Source organism: Opisthocomus hoazin, chromosome 4, assembly GCF_030867145.1.
Source record: "Opisthocomus hoazin isolate bOpiHoa1 chromosome 4, bOpiHoa1.hap1, whole genome shotgun sequence".
NCBI classification, from domain to species: domain Eukaryota; kingdom Metazoa; phylum Chordata; class Aves; order Opisthocomiformes; family Opisthocomidae; genus Opisthocomus; species Opisthocomus hoazin.
Window position 1 is genome coordinate 50,650,174 of NC_134417.1, and position 15,274 is coordinate 50,665,447.

The window sequence follows — 15,274 nt, forward strand, 5'->3', positions numbered from 1 at the left end:
AGGACAAGTTTTCCAGTTTGAAGCAAGACTTTACCTAAGTGAAAACTCATCTTACAGACCGGTACAACAAAGATATTTGCTGTCTGTCCCAGGTACTGAGTTGGAATTGGAGGCACTGCCTTCCCACGCCTTCGAATTTTTGAAGGTGATAGTAACAAAGTGACCCAGTTTATACATTTAGCTTTAGCATCCTCATGTTGCTGAAAGGAAAGAAATTATGACTTTGGCAGCAGGAGGTTGGAGGCACAGCCCATTCTGTTACGTAAACTATGTTGGGAGATTTTTGGCTTAGCTGATGAGATCTTACATTTTTCTCAATGGTCTTCCTCAGGCTGGCTGTGTGGGTGGTGGGTTGGGGTTTCCTGAATCAGAGGAAGAGGAAATGGGGCACAAAGGAAGCTCCTGAGAGGAGTCTGGGAGACCACTGTCCAGACATAATGAAAGGGAGGAAGAAACAGTAGGTTTATAACCCTTGCCATGGAGGAGAGCAGCTGATCCTGACCCAGCAAGGAAGAGCAGGGATACCTGAAGGCCTGGCATCAGGAGGATGTGCTGTTGCAGCAAGCGCTGAAAGTGGGGGCAGAGAAGAACAGCACACCAGCTTTGGGGGGTGGGAGGGAAGTCTCCGGTGGCTGTAGGGGAAACAAGGTCCTCTCAGATCTGCTTTGCACAAAATGCTTGCGTGTTTCCCGGTAGTTCACTTCTGGTTTTGTACAGTTCACTCTGCACAATCCGCATGGTCACCGATGGTTACATTAGCCACGGAACCACGTGCTGTGTGCAGAAGGTCTCTCAGCACACTCACACAGCAGAGCAAACCAGGCAGTCTTGCCATTTTCCGTACAGCTACTGTTACAGGCTCCCAAAACACATGCATTATTTACTCATTATTGGCTGCCTAGTCCCAGGCACGATGCTTTCCAAATAACACGAAGGCTTTTGCCTCCTTGCAGATCTCTCCTTGATCTCTCCTTGCAGAATGCAATCCAAAATAGGAAAGATCTTGGAACAGTAGTGAGGGACCAGATACAAGCGAAGGGCTCAAGGCAATTAGCAGCGATCACTCTCTTAAAATACTTTTGCTACTGTTGTCATGACAAGCAACTTTACATTGTCCCGTTGCCTTTGTATCATGTCACCATTCAATTCAGCTATTCACCCCTCCCATCTGCTGGAAATCCCAATGACAGTTTTCCAAACAGCTCAGACAATGTTTTTGTTTCTCATCCAGCTAAATACAAAAATCCTGCAGTAATAACATGTCTTTTCCAGGAAAGCTTACGTATAATATCAGCTGGATGAGAACTTCAGAACTCCTGTACAAGGTGGTCATCTTAACTGTTAATGTGGCAAGTGACTATTTAAAGGACAGAAGAGATTTCTTTTTTGATTATATCTCTTTCTTATGCATAAGCCTCTGAATAAAAGGAAAGCCTCTCCTTGCTACCCATCAGGAGTTACTACGCAGCTGTGGCACAAACACGTACCATCCCACACTGTCCAATTGTGAACTGTCCATCCATGACTAGCGTGTCAGGCAGTGCTCAGCATATTCCAAGGGAGTTGCCTCCTGAAAAAAACTAATGGCCCTCACTGTCTGAAATATGTCCATTTGCTCATCAGTGGTAGAAAAATGTGCTGCAAAATATCTCGGTAAACAGACTGACCTATTCTCTTGGGCAAGATGATGAGAAAGTGGGTTAAACACTGTGGCTTGTCAAATGTGTTAATAGATGAGCTCTATTCTCAGTGCTGATCCTAAGAAGAATACACAGAACAAATGTCACTTTTACAGCCACTAATTGAACATGACTATGGCTGATAGCACTTTCCTACCTCCTCTGCCTACCCTCAAAGGCTATGTCCTATTTGTTTACTGGAAATATTCATGCTTCCCCAAAGATTCACCAGGGACTGCATCTCTCTGCCGATGGGGCCTTGTATGTGGAGTTACTATTCTGCATTTGCCTTTCACACTTGCCTGATCCAGCCAGTTTGAATCCTCATGTTCATGCAGCATTTCTGTCAACAGAGGAGGGAGTGCAAATCATACCCAACTTTGCATTTGGTTGTGCCACCCCTTGGGGTCATCAAAGCAACACCAGTGAGGTCTACATTCAAACTAGGTGACTCTAGGTAGCTTTTAATTTTGCGTACGCCTTTAAAGCAACAAACAACCCTGAGTAAACTGTTGAACAAGTAGTGGTCACAAGGATATGGGCAGAAGGAAGGAGACAGCAAGGAAAAACAGCACTAGTTGAAGTGAAACATGTTGGGAAAATATCCCTGCACAAGGCCTGATAACATGAGATGAGGATCTTCTGCACGTTGGGTTATGAATCCCACATATTTTTGTCCGTGGACCTGCCCAGACCCAAGCTCATGTGTCAAGACACAGCTCAACTCTCAGTGCATCAGTGGCAGCCATCAGAATCATGGAAGTTCGTCCTAATAGAAGCTAGGCTCAAATTTAACACTCTAGTTGAAGTGCATCTCTAGAAGCAAAAGATACAATTTCCTTCTAACTGCAGACAGCTTTTTTCTAGCCTGCTGGAAACTGTCTGGCAATTATTCCTGTGAGGTTTTCGTACTGGAAGTAGCCCCAAAACCACCACATTTCAGCAAGATGGCTGCCACCAGCAACAGGTCTGTAAAGCCAAAAAGGTTCAAAGCCAAAAGGTTCAGTGACATTGTATTTTTTCTCTGAGTTCTGGAAAGATAAAATGAACCTCAGAAGCAAACATCTGAATGAAAGAAATCCAAGTGGTATTCATGGATTTTTTTCTAGGCAAATGCCATTACTAAAACAGATTGTCAAATACATGAAATGCTCTTAGGACCCTCCTTATTCCCCCAAGACTGTCTACTCATGGCTGTATGCCTGTGTGTGCTTACCTTGTTAAAACCACCCCAGCAGTGTGTCATTGCGCTATGGAAAATGTAAGTCTATGGGAAGCATTCAGCTCTGACTCATTATCTGTATCTAACTGCAGGATCATAAGCTCAGAAACAGAGCAGCTCTCACATCAGCACAAGTAGCCTACAGCATTCTTTTCCTCAGTAATTTTGTCAAGCGGCATATAGCTTGCTTTGATTTTTCATCCCAAACATGGTTACTGTAACACTATAAAGTAACCCTGTTGCTATTCTCCACATATCTGCACAGAATTCATGAATGATCAAGAAAGCATGGATGAGAGAGGCAGGCTTTTTGGTAATGTCCTTCCTAAGCTACTGGCAAATTGCCTTGCTCAGAATGAGCAACAGCAGCTGAAAACAACCAAACATCAAGTCTCCATCATGATCATGATGCCTCAGGACTGCAGTACTGTTGCTAGGGTCCCTGCTTGCAAAGTGCCGTGTTTGAATAAAGTAGGTCAAGAAAATTACCATTATAGTGAGAGTCTCCTTGCTGTTCTCTAGCCTGCCCCCCAGCTGGCCCTGCGCCACTGTAGGACCTTCCTCATTGCTTGATCTTGCCTTCCTGCATGGTGGCCCATCTGCACAGAAATGGCAAGAAACTCCATTTCAGCCTAGCCTTCAGCCAGTGGGAAAGACTCAGAGCTTACAAAAAAAGGGAGGAGCTTTTGGGTGGAAACCCCGAGGCTGAGGAGAGCCCACATTTCCCAGGTGAGCCCTGCAGGCTCTTGCTGTCTCTTACCCTTCTGTCAGACAGCCGCTCTGTGGTATAGACTCAGTACTGAAAGGATAAATATAGATATATTTAATGTGAAGCCCTGATTTAGATGTCCATTAAGATATACACCTGTCTTGCTGTTTCTCTTTGGCTGACCAAGCATCTCCTTGTTCACTCCCTGGGAGCATCGAATATTTTCTGTGGAGGTGCCTGATCTTGTTACACCATCCACCAGCAAGTCAGGCACATATTTCTGCAAGAATATACTCATTTAATGAGTTAACACTAAGCATCTAACATAGGAGGCCCCAGATGCCACACATCTGCCCTGTTACAGCCCTACTAGTACAAACTTACTTCATGCCTTAGCTTAGGAACTGCCCTATGAATCAGGCAGGGTTCAGGACCAAGACAACATGCCCAAAAGGTACCAGCCAAGAAGTGCTTCTGAAAGGCCCTGTTAGACAGGAACAGGGCAGTTCCTCCTCTGCTCCGTCCTGGGACTAGACTTGTTAGCTGGCCTATATCATTGCTGCAGTATTATCTCAGCAGTCCAAAGGGCAACAAGAATTTTGGAGAGCAAGGTGGAGAGTGGTGCCAAGGCTTGATTCCTTTCTGCTCTTCCAATTTTGAGAACAAAGATATGTTGTCTTTGCTCCTGCGCTACTACTCAGGAAGACTAAGATAACATTGTTTAGTCCATGACACAACCCAGCCCTTAACCCTGCCTTTCTACCCAGCCACGCCCAAGCATTGCTAAGCAAATGACCTAATCCATGACACTGAGAAAGAAATTGGTCTTGCCTCCATTCTGTCACCGAAATGAAAATATTAATAGCTACTTAATAACTATGAATTAGATAATGTTTGTACACTGCTTACCTACCAAGAAGAACTAGAATCATAGAATAGAATCATAGAATGCTTTGGGTTGGAAGGGACATTTAGAGGTCATCTACCCCAAACCCCCTGCAGGGAGCAGGGACATCTTCCACTAGACCAGGTTGCTCAGAGACCTGTCCAAACTGGCCTTGAATGTTTCCAGGGATGGGGCCTCCACTACCTTGCTGGGCAAACGGTTCCAGTGTTTCACCACCCTCATGGTAAAAAAATTCTTATATCTAGTCTAAATCTACCCTTCCTTAGTCTAAAGCCATTACTCCTTGTCCTATCTCAACAAGCCCTGCTGAAAATCTTTTCCACATCTCTCCTGTAGGCCCCTTTCAGGTACTGAAAGGCTGCTATAAGGTCTCCCCGCAGCCTAATTAGGAAGTGTTAACGATTTAAAAAAAAAATGCTAAATTTGAAAATTCCATTAAAATTAATTCCTATGAAAACAGTAACCCTTTATGCTTGTACAATGACTTTTTGTTCTTCAACAGTGTTGCTATAGTTGAGCTTTTCCACTTTCTTCATAAATGCAAACTGTCTGATGAGAAGGTTATTTACAATGAGTGCTGGTGATACACAGTCTCTATCTTTATCTCAGAAAGGTCTTGGGGGGAGGAATATGCCCTCTGATAATAGCAAAGCCCAAAGTGAGGAATATGATTACATATGTATTTTTGTCATCAGTTTGCCTGAGGGCATAGACAATATTTTGGATCCAGCTTTCTTGTTTTCATGTCAAAGAGAAACAGATGATGCTAGTAAAGTACTTCCTTTCATGCCCTCCTTTTTATTTACAAAGACTGCACAGGGAGTACTATTTCCATGAAAGCAGCAGAAGTAAAACAGAATCCATCACCACGTTCAGAGATCCCTATGTCTGCCTTGCCAAAAGGGTTCATGCTGAATATCACTGGTTCCATTTCTTCTAACAGAGATTCTCTTGTTCTCCTTATCTATTCTGTTTTTCTTCTCACACAACCATTCTGGAGAGCGATCCCCAAAACTTCATCTTTGTCACCTGCCTCAGGAAACCCCCCTCAGACCTGCAGGTCCATTGTTGTCAGCATCCCTGGTGAGCAGTGATTTCCTGGGACATCTTATCATGACATAAAGGTCTACTTAACTGCTCCATCTGATTAGCTCAAAACCCCAGGACACAGTACAGCTGTTCCCCATAAGCACCTACGTAAGCGCAACCAAGGACCTAATTTGCAGCAACCATAATAAGCTTTCAGCATGAAAGAACTCCAGGAAAGAAGAAAAAGGCTACAAGTTTCAAAGTACCAAGTTTACAGCTAGAACAAGAGTCAGATGGTGTCTGTTGTGCTCTGAGATTTTGTCATCTTGTTTTATTTTATATCACAGCAGTTGCAGTTGTCCTTTGATTCTGACAGACTATTGTGCTATTTTCCCATGAATTATACTTGGATTTATATAAAGGGTTTCAATGAACCAGATTTCTTATGTAAAAGTGTTCCTTGGTCCTGCTGTTATTTATGTATTTCTTCCCTAGGTTTTTTAAGTACCTTACAAAAGGGCTCCAGGTACTGTTAACTGTCCTTTAAGATACTTCTTTGACAGAAATGCCAGCTCCAAGCAGATCAAATAACCCAACAGGGAAATCAACCTTGTACATGTTCCCCACTTCGACCCTGTCCACTGCTGCTCTTCTCATGAACTATGCCCTATGCTCGTCTCCTGAGGACAAGGACAATTTCTTGAAGACCTACAGGAAAACAGCATCAGATGCCCACGCTTTTGTGTTTCAAAATGCTCCACCACAGGTACTGCTGTTGGCTGCAGCTGTTGCAATGGCAAGGACAGCAGGAGAATATAGAGGGTGCAGTAGTAATGTGTAATTTTCTTTGGCACCCTACGCTTTCTTGCTATTCTTTTCAAAGCTAGGGCATTTAACACAACACATCCACTTTGTACAATGTTGGCAAGAAATCTCTGTATTTGACAGTCGTTACTCATCATCAGTTCTGATCCAGCTGCTGGCAGAAAATTTTGAGGACAGCAGAGAGTTGTCCTGTATTAATAAGGGACTTAAGTAATGAAATTCAGCTACCAACAGTACAGTCACTACCAGCAATAGGAAGCAGCACTTCTCACTGCTCCCCAGCCATTCTGTTCCATCGCAGCTGCTGGTGCAAAATAATCTCCAGAAATACTAGGGGAAAGCAGGGAATTAAGGAGTCATATATAGTGCTTATAGCCACAGAGTCTCTACAGGAGGCAAACTAGTCCAGAAGACTTGTCAGAGACAGGAGACGGGGCAGCTGTTTGCTGCTGTAAATCCAGAGGAGCTGATGGATCAGGGTTCAAACTAGAACATCTTCCAGCTGGAAATCAAACCAACCTTGAATGGCCTCTACATATAAACACCTTCTTAGCATTAGCTAGGGAACAAAGATGACCAACATCCTTAAAGAGGTGAGCCTCTTGGCTGGGTCACAGTCCTGCCTACAACATCTGGTGTTTCATCGGAGAAACAACTCTAATCCAATAACTCTAAACCCATCACGTGTAAGGGTTACCATAGGGACATGCTGAGATTGTGCCATTTTAACCTTTTCTCTTGCAGATTGCTCAATAAAGTGAAAATGCAGGCTTCTAGTTAATAAATACTCATATAAAAGTGTGAATTTACAAACCAACCCATCAACCAACTTCAAAGCTGCAATATGCCCTGATCCTGGCAGACTTGAATATTAGCTGCTATTCGCACAGTACCTGCAGGAGCATTTGCTGTCCCCAGATTCCTCTCTACCATGAAAGCAAAAAGGGAAAACTTTTGCGTGAATGGCTCATAAACACAGCTGTCTTTCACAGTGGGCCAAGACAGGGAGGGAGGGAGGGAGGGAGGGAGCTGTAAAATGTTTAAGAGAAGCTTCCGAACACAATCTGTGAAGTTCTACCTGTGCTTTACTTATGACACCTTTTCAGCAGACTCTAATTCTTTAGTCTACAGTAAGATGACAGAATTGATGTAAAGAGCAGTAATCTAAACACCCTGCTGAACAGGTAGGAGGAAGGGGAGACAAGCCTGAGAGCTTACCCAGAAATGCTTGTGGCTTCTCTGTATGCAGCTTTTTTTCCTTACCAGGCTTTATCTGGGAGAGGATTTACTGGGGGGGTGGGGGAGGGGCAAAAGAGATGAAGGTATAGGAAAAGAGGGAGAAGGGTGAGAAAGGCAGCAAAGAGTTATCCAACTTATTAATCAATGATCTGGATGAAGAGTTAGAGTGAACCCTCAGCAAGTTTGCTGATGACACCAAACTGGGAGGAGTGGTGGAGACACCAGAAGGCTGTGCTGCCATTCAGCGAGACCTGGATAGGCTGGAGAGTTGGGCGCAGAGGAACCTGATGAAGTTCAACAAGAGGCAAGTGCAGGGTCCTGCACCTGGGGAGGAACAACCCCACGCACCAGTACAGGCTTGGGGCTGACTTGCTGGAGAGCAGCTCTGTGGAGAGGGACCTGGGTGTCCTGGTGGAAGAAAGGTTAACCATGAGCCAGCAGCATGCCCTGGCTGCCAAGAAGGCCAATGGGATCCTGGGGTGCATTAAGAACAGTGTGGCCAGCAGGTCAAGGGAGGTTCTCCTCCCCCTCTACTCTGCTCTAGTGAGGCCTCATCTAGAGTACTGTGTCCAGTTCTGGGGTCCCCAGTTCAAGAAAGATGAGGAGCTACTGGAGAGAGTCCGGTGGAGGGCTACAAAGATGGTTAGAGGACTGGAGCACCTCTCCTATGAGGAAAGGCTGAGGGAGCTGGGCTTGTTTAGCCTGAAGAAGAGAAGGCTGAGAGGGGACCTTATAAATGCTTATAAATATCTGAAGGGTGGGTGTCAAGAGGATGGGGCCAGACTCTTCTAGTGGTGCCCAGCGACAGGACAAGGGGCAATGGGCACAAACTGAAGCATAGGAAGTTCTGTCTGAACATGAGGAAGAACTTCTTCCCTCTGAGGGTGACGCAGCACTGGACCACATTGTCCAGGGAGTTTGTGGAGTCTCCTTCTCCGGAGATATTCAAGACCCGCCCGGACAAGGTCCTGTGCAGCCTGCTCTAGGTGACCCTGCTTCGGCAGGGAGGTTGGACTAGATGACCCACAGAGGTCCCTTCCAACCCCTACCATTCTGTGATTCTGTGAAGAGGCAAGTAAAAGGGAAAAGAGTGCTGCAGTTAACATTAGCTGATGCAGCATGTGATCAATGTCCTGTGACAGGAACAGGAATACTGTAAGGCAAAACAGTGCCTGATGAGGATGTGCTAGATAAGTGGAAGACGGTCTGTGTTGATCCTCAAGCCCAGAAACTGAAGCTGTGTTCACACAGCAGGCTGCACTGTGGCACAGAGCTAGCACATGCTCAAATTTTCATGGTAGCTTTCAGTGCCCTACAACTGCCCTCCAGTGCAAAGTCTTGGACTTTCCATGTTGTCCTAGTCTTGAAGTGTGGGTGGCAACATCTTGACAACATCTCTGAAGGGAAACCTTATGCATGTCCCCCTTCCCACTGCTACCCAGTGCCCTGTGGCCCATGGCCACTCTGGAGATGCTCACTCTGAGTTACACACTGAGGCAATTCTGCTGACAGTAGAAGCTGGTGCAAACCTGCCTTTAAGTCTACAGATCAGGCATGGCAACTTTAGGAAATGCTTTATGACTGTCCTTCTTCCTAAAGGATGGTTCTGAAAAAAACCTCCAAGCCAGAAAGAAGCAGGAAATGTAACTATGCTATTTCATGCATCCAGCTTATCAGCACTCTGATAATGTAATCTTGTAGATCCACTTCAATTTTTAATACCCAGATATTTTTAAACAGGTATTTAAGTTGTTAAGGTGAGCCTGACTCAGGTGAATAAATTTTTGGTAGGTTTTTGATGGTTGGATGGGATTAGAATACAAAATGTTCTTGATAAATTGGAGAGGCTTCCTAGAAAAAATCAAGATGGTTCTCAGCAGGGATGAGTGCAGTGTACTACACTCAGACAGGCACAGTCAGCTAGGCAGATGAGTATACACTGAGCTGGACAGCAAGTTCTAGAACAGCATCAAATAATTACAACAGATGATAATGTTTTCTCACTATTTGGAAGGGAAAATACCACCCTGGATTTTAAAAAGGGGAGTAAAACCTGAAAGACGCTCTACTGGTGAGACCTCAGCTGGAGTAGTATGTCCAGTTTTGGGCAAAACACTTCAAGCATGATCTTGAGAAGCTGGAGAGTATGAAAAAGAACACCAGAAGATCAGAAGTCTAAGAAATGGCACCAACTAATTCATGTTTACCCCAAAGGAAGCCTTAAGATATATACAAGAGGAAAGGAACAACTGGTTGTTGCGTGTTTAAATAAGACATAATGGGCCTAATTTGCAACAAAGAAGATTCAGAGGCAAAATTAGGAACTATTCTGTGTCACTAAGGATTATGGGGCACAGGAATAGATACGATGGATCTCCATCACTGGAGCCTTTGACTAGGAATTACAGAGTCTTTTAGAGGGTGGGATAGGAAGGGAAGACACGTAAATAGGTCTGATATGCTTTTTAAGCCTAGATAATATTCATCAGTGTATTTTATTGGGGAATAATTTTCTCTAAAAGGTTCTTAATTTAGCTTTTATGCAGAAGTATGACATAGAAAAATGAAGAAACCAGAGACTCAAGAGGCTCTCAGCTGAAGTGTAGGTCTGTGCTTATAGGTATTGTAAGAAGACAGAAGAGGAGCAATTATTGCTAGTAGAGTCTTGCCACTCTCTGGGGGAACTGTGCAACAGTGCAATTATGGCAAGGAGTGAAATACCAGCATGACCTGAACAGGCTCATTATCAATGAAATCTCAAAATAGCAACATCAATTAATAAAATGCAACATGCTGTATGAAATTGTATAAAATAAGTAGGGTTCTTTGATTCACTTTATCCTAGGAGCCAACATAATCTTTTGAAACATGATAAAGCAGACACACTACCATTTGAAAATTTTTTTACTGTCTTGTGTGCATGATACACTTCTTAGGACATTAGGCTGGTTCAGGTAATAAAGTAGTTCAACAGATGAAGTTATATTAAAGCAACTTTCTTATCAATCAGAATTAATCTTCCACATCTGACAGTTGCAACCAAAGAGTACGAGGAGGTAGTGTGATATGGCAATGAGAAAACACACTGGCTAGAGCTAAAAATACCATAGCCCACCCTTGAAAGTTAGCTCCGAGATGAACAAATTACCTTTTTATTGAAGCGAGAGCCATATATTTGACTATCAAATATAATATTGAGTATTTGGTACTAAAGAAAATCCAGATGTTACTAGTAATACATATTTATTCTCCATGATCTCTAATACTACATAGGTAGAAAGCATAGAAGTCAGTACAGTGAAGGTTCCTACTAGCTCCAGTGCCTAACAGCATCAAAGGTCAGTTCAGTGAAACAGCACTAATATGTGCTAGATACAGCAGCTGGGACCGAGACTTCAGCACACCACACTGTTTCTGGTTTAGAGATTGTGAATCAAGGAACAACAGTACAAGCAGTGTCCGTAATGCCTCACTGAGCTTTCCAGGGTTTACAAGTCAGCTTGATCTAGTAGGGGAAATACATCATGGCTTTATCCACAGAAGTAAAAACATCAGTGCATGGTTCGCTGCCCTCCCAGCTACCTTAGCAACGGAAATTAGTTGCATCCATGTGCCCTTTTAGTGTTTTGTGTAGAAACATATTGTTCATGTAGTGTTAGTGTATCGTGTTAGACCACATAGGCACCAAACAACACATTTGCTCAACAGCAATTTGCTCAAGACTGAAGTGCTGTGCTGATGGCAGAAGGGCTGAGCTGCTGTGAACAACGTGGGTAGCAGCACCACGCACGACTCCTGAACACAAGCCTACGCAGGGCGGCAAACCCTGGTTAAGCATCATTTGGACTGCGAGCCCTGCGGACCAGATATTCCCATTTCTTCAGTGACTTGCTTTGTGCAGCAGCTTTAGAGAGGGAAGTCCAGGCAGCTGCGGTGCTGCCAGCTCTCACAACACATTGCACTTTCATAGTCACCAAGCCACTGTAAATTGATTCTTGTTTCCTCTTTCTAACATAAAATGCAATTTACCTCTCAGAGGAGGAGATATGTGAAAAAGAAGAAAATAGTTCCAAAATTAACTTTGGTCACAGAAAGCAAAATTTCAATTTGCAGTTCAAAGCTACCCATTAGTGAATGGTACCCAGAGGAGGAAAAGCATGAAGCAGTCTGAAAGGAGTCCAGAATTCAAATAAAAAGTTTCCAGGTAAGCTAGCCAACTTTGTCATAATTAGTCTTGGGTGAGCAGATGCAAGTCAGTAATTTAGGGACTGCATCCTATAAGTATTATGTGTGTAATCAGATAAATACTGTAGGCCTAGAGTGAGACTCACTTTTCAAAAAGTGCTGTATAGAAACAAATAAATAAGGCAAAACATTGTGCCTTTTTTTTTTTCAGAAAACACTCTTTTTTCCCATCCAAAGAGATTATTCAATTGAAATTCATACATGCAGAAGCTCCATTATCAACAGCAGCAATGCTGCATTTTACAAACCCTTTTAGAAAATACTTGTGTGTCTTGGATATCTAAAATACATTTTCAAAAGCAATTTATGCCCTTGGGAACTGGCTGCCTAAGACCTTTGAGGATTTGGGGTTTAAGGCCAGATTTTTGAAGCCTCAGAGCCTAGGTCATATTTTTAAAGGTAAAACTCCAACACCAATCATTGAAAGAGCTTTTAAAGTTCTGCATTTCATTTCCTATATCACTCCTGTCTCCTCAAAGAGTCGTACAATACTGATGTTCAGGTTATGGGCAGACATGTCACTCTCCACGAAATTATTAGCTGAGGTTTTCCCTGCGGGAAGGGAGTCCCCTCAGGTCTCCTTCCACCAGAGCTGGCAGGGGTTGGCTCACACGATGGGCAGTCGGCAACTGCCTCTGACCCTGGCTGCCAGCGGGGAGGATGCAGGTTTGGCCCCGCAGTGTGCCGGAGTCCTGGGAAGCCATGCTGCGGTTCTCCCGTTAGTGGTGGTTCAGCCCTACTGACATACTGTCAATGCATCTTTTCAGCTCCCAGGACATATCGCTAACACACAAAACTCCTCTGCTTCTCCCCAAAACGAGTTATCAGGGCTGTACAGGAAGGAAATCCTGTGAGAAGACACAGGCACAGCACATGCGAGAGCAGCCCGTGTCTTCTCACAGGCGCTTTTTGCTGCCTTATCCTGTTGTACAGGTCACGATACATGTGTATCAATGGTGAATTCACAGCGCTGAGTACGACAATGTAAAGAAATGCACATGCTAGATGGCAGCGCAGAGAGCCCTTCCTTACAGCATGTCCTGACACAGGGAACCACCGCACAGCAGCAGAGGGAGCAAACCTGGACCGCTTTACTCTGTGCTTATCAAACACCCGATCCACAGAAATCTACAGTCCTGTTGAAAATGAAATTACATCTGAAGGAGTAATATAAATATAGGCTAGCCCCTTGGCCATGGAAAATTTGTTTTATTCAGACTGTCCAGTTTTGCAAGGAAGGTTTATTGGATTATCTAGTTTCACAGACTTTGCCCCATTTAATTTTGTTATAAATATTAAGAAAGCTGATACCTAAAGTCCTGAGACCAGGGGAAGGAGAGTTTTCATTTGTTCATCCAACTTTGATGAACACTGAGTAGTTGCATTTTCATACTGCAGTGATAACACTTCAGCCAGCATTACAACCAGGAGAGCTGATTGACAGGCATTTAAAATGAAGCATTATCTCGTGGTTGAGGCAGAGGAGCAGGACTCTGGAGACCTGATTTCTGCTCTTTGATCAGTCACACAAACCCTGCATGACACTGGGCAAGCCAATTAAGAGCTCTGTCTCTCGGTTCTTTAGCAAAAATTGAGGGGAGGGATGGGTTATTTCATTTTTCCTCTCTTTTCTCTACACAGCCAGCCAGCTCTGCAAATTGTTTCTTATTGATTGGTAAAGTAAGGACATGATTTCTGTCGTGTCCCTCAGTGTTTCCAAAGTACAAAACAAAAAATCCATTTACTTTTTTAGGGTCTGTTTTTACATGAATACTGAACAGTGACCAAGTTCTCATCTATTTAAATTTGGCTTAGGAATTTCATCACTCTTTTTCATTATTATAATTTGCTAATACTTACTTGGAAAAGGTTGTAAGCCTCAGAAAACGCCCCAAAAAAATTATTTTAAAAGTATGATCTGTAGAAATGAGCTGTATGTTTGTGTGGGTGAGAGGTTGCTTTTTATGGGCCAAAGTAATAGTAGTAGTTTTTCTGCAGCCATGATGGTCAAAGGACGTAAGCAAAGCAAGTTTTCTAGAGACGTAATATCTATTACTAGCACAGCTACAGGAGCCAAATACACAAGCCCTCCTTCAAGTATACACAGGTACACGCAGTGCTCAGGTTGGGAATTCTGAAGTACCAATGGAAAATTCAGCAGAGGTCCAGCCTTCTGCTCTCCTGCCCTCTTCTCCCTCCACAAAAAGTGCCAGCATCTGTGCTGAAATGCCAGCAGACGGGCAGATACCAGCCCACTTCAAACATTGCATCTGTGCACATAGCATTACTATATGAATAGCTATTACAGTGGTCAGAAGAAGAGTTTGTTCTCATTTTCCCATCCCCACACCACAGCTGACAGCTCAGCACTTGAGCTGCAGTGATGGACTGTGACTGCTTCACAGTTTCCTTTCAACTTTGCTTATACAAGACACTGATTATTTGGACAGCTCAGCATCGAAGGGGAATAATTTACTGCTGCTCTCCTCGCTGTACTGTATCGGTCCTTTTAGCTGCAGCTTACGCTACGGAAATGAAAATCTATTCTTATTTCGATTTTCTGCATGCTTACAGCAGAGAATTGTTGCGGTTTGCATCTGGAGTCATGCAGGTGCTCAGGTTATCCTACCTGTCACCACACACCAGGTCCCTGTTAGCAGCAGACTTCACAGCCCCTTTGCTGTTCTTTCCAGTGGTACTTCAGAGGAGCAAGCCATCTACAGAGTGTTTTACTAATGCAAAAGAAACCAAGCCACAGCTAATTGGTGTGGACTTGTGGACACTATTCATGGTTACATTTCAGCCTAATTTGACAATGACCTTTTGCCTAATGTTGTTAATTTTGCTTCCTGTAGTTTGTCATTACAGGAAGATAATGAAGATACAAGGTCCTCGTTGTAAATCAATAAAGAGTCTGACTAGTAATGCAATAACAAAAGGTAGATCCTTCCTGTCCTATTTTTTCTTTTTCGTATTTTGACATACCCTTAAAAATTCATATTTTTGAAAGTGGAAGACTCAGTGGCCTGCAAAAATAAAGAAATCTTCATAAGATATCATACTGTGTTTCATGAGAAGCCCCTGTTGTATCGCCACTGACAAAATTCAGACAGAGTAGTCTGTGGAAACACGTCTGAATGAAGACATGTGCAAACAGAATGACATTATGTAAAGCCCATGCTCTCAGCCAGGACTGAACTGCCCCAGCAGTGCCGAGCGTGCGTGAGACCTTCAGCCACCAGAAAGCTCCAAGACGATCTTCACTACTAGCTTTTTGCAATACTATTGCTGAAACAGCGGGTGTAGGGTGCGTTGTTTATTAAGAACTCATTTGCGTGTGTCCTTTAATGCACCACAGTCTAGCCTGCTGTTCAAGCAAATGCATTTCACGGGAGTGCCTCATAAGCAATCTGTACACA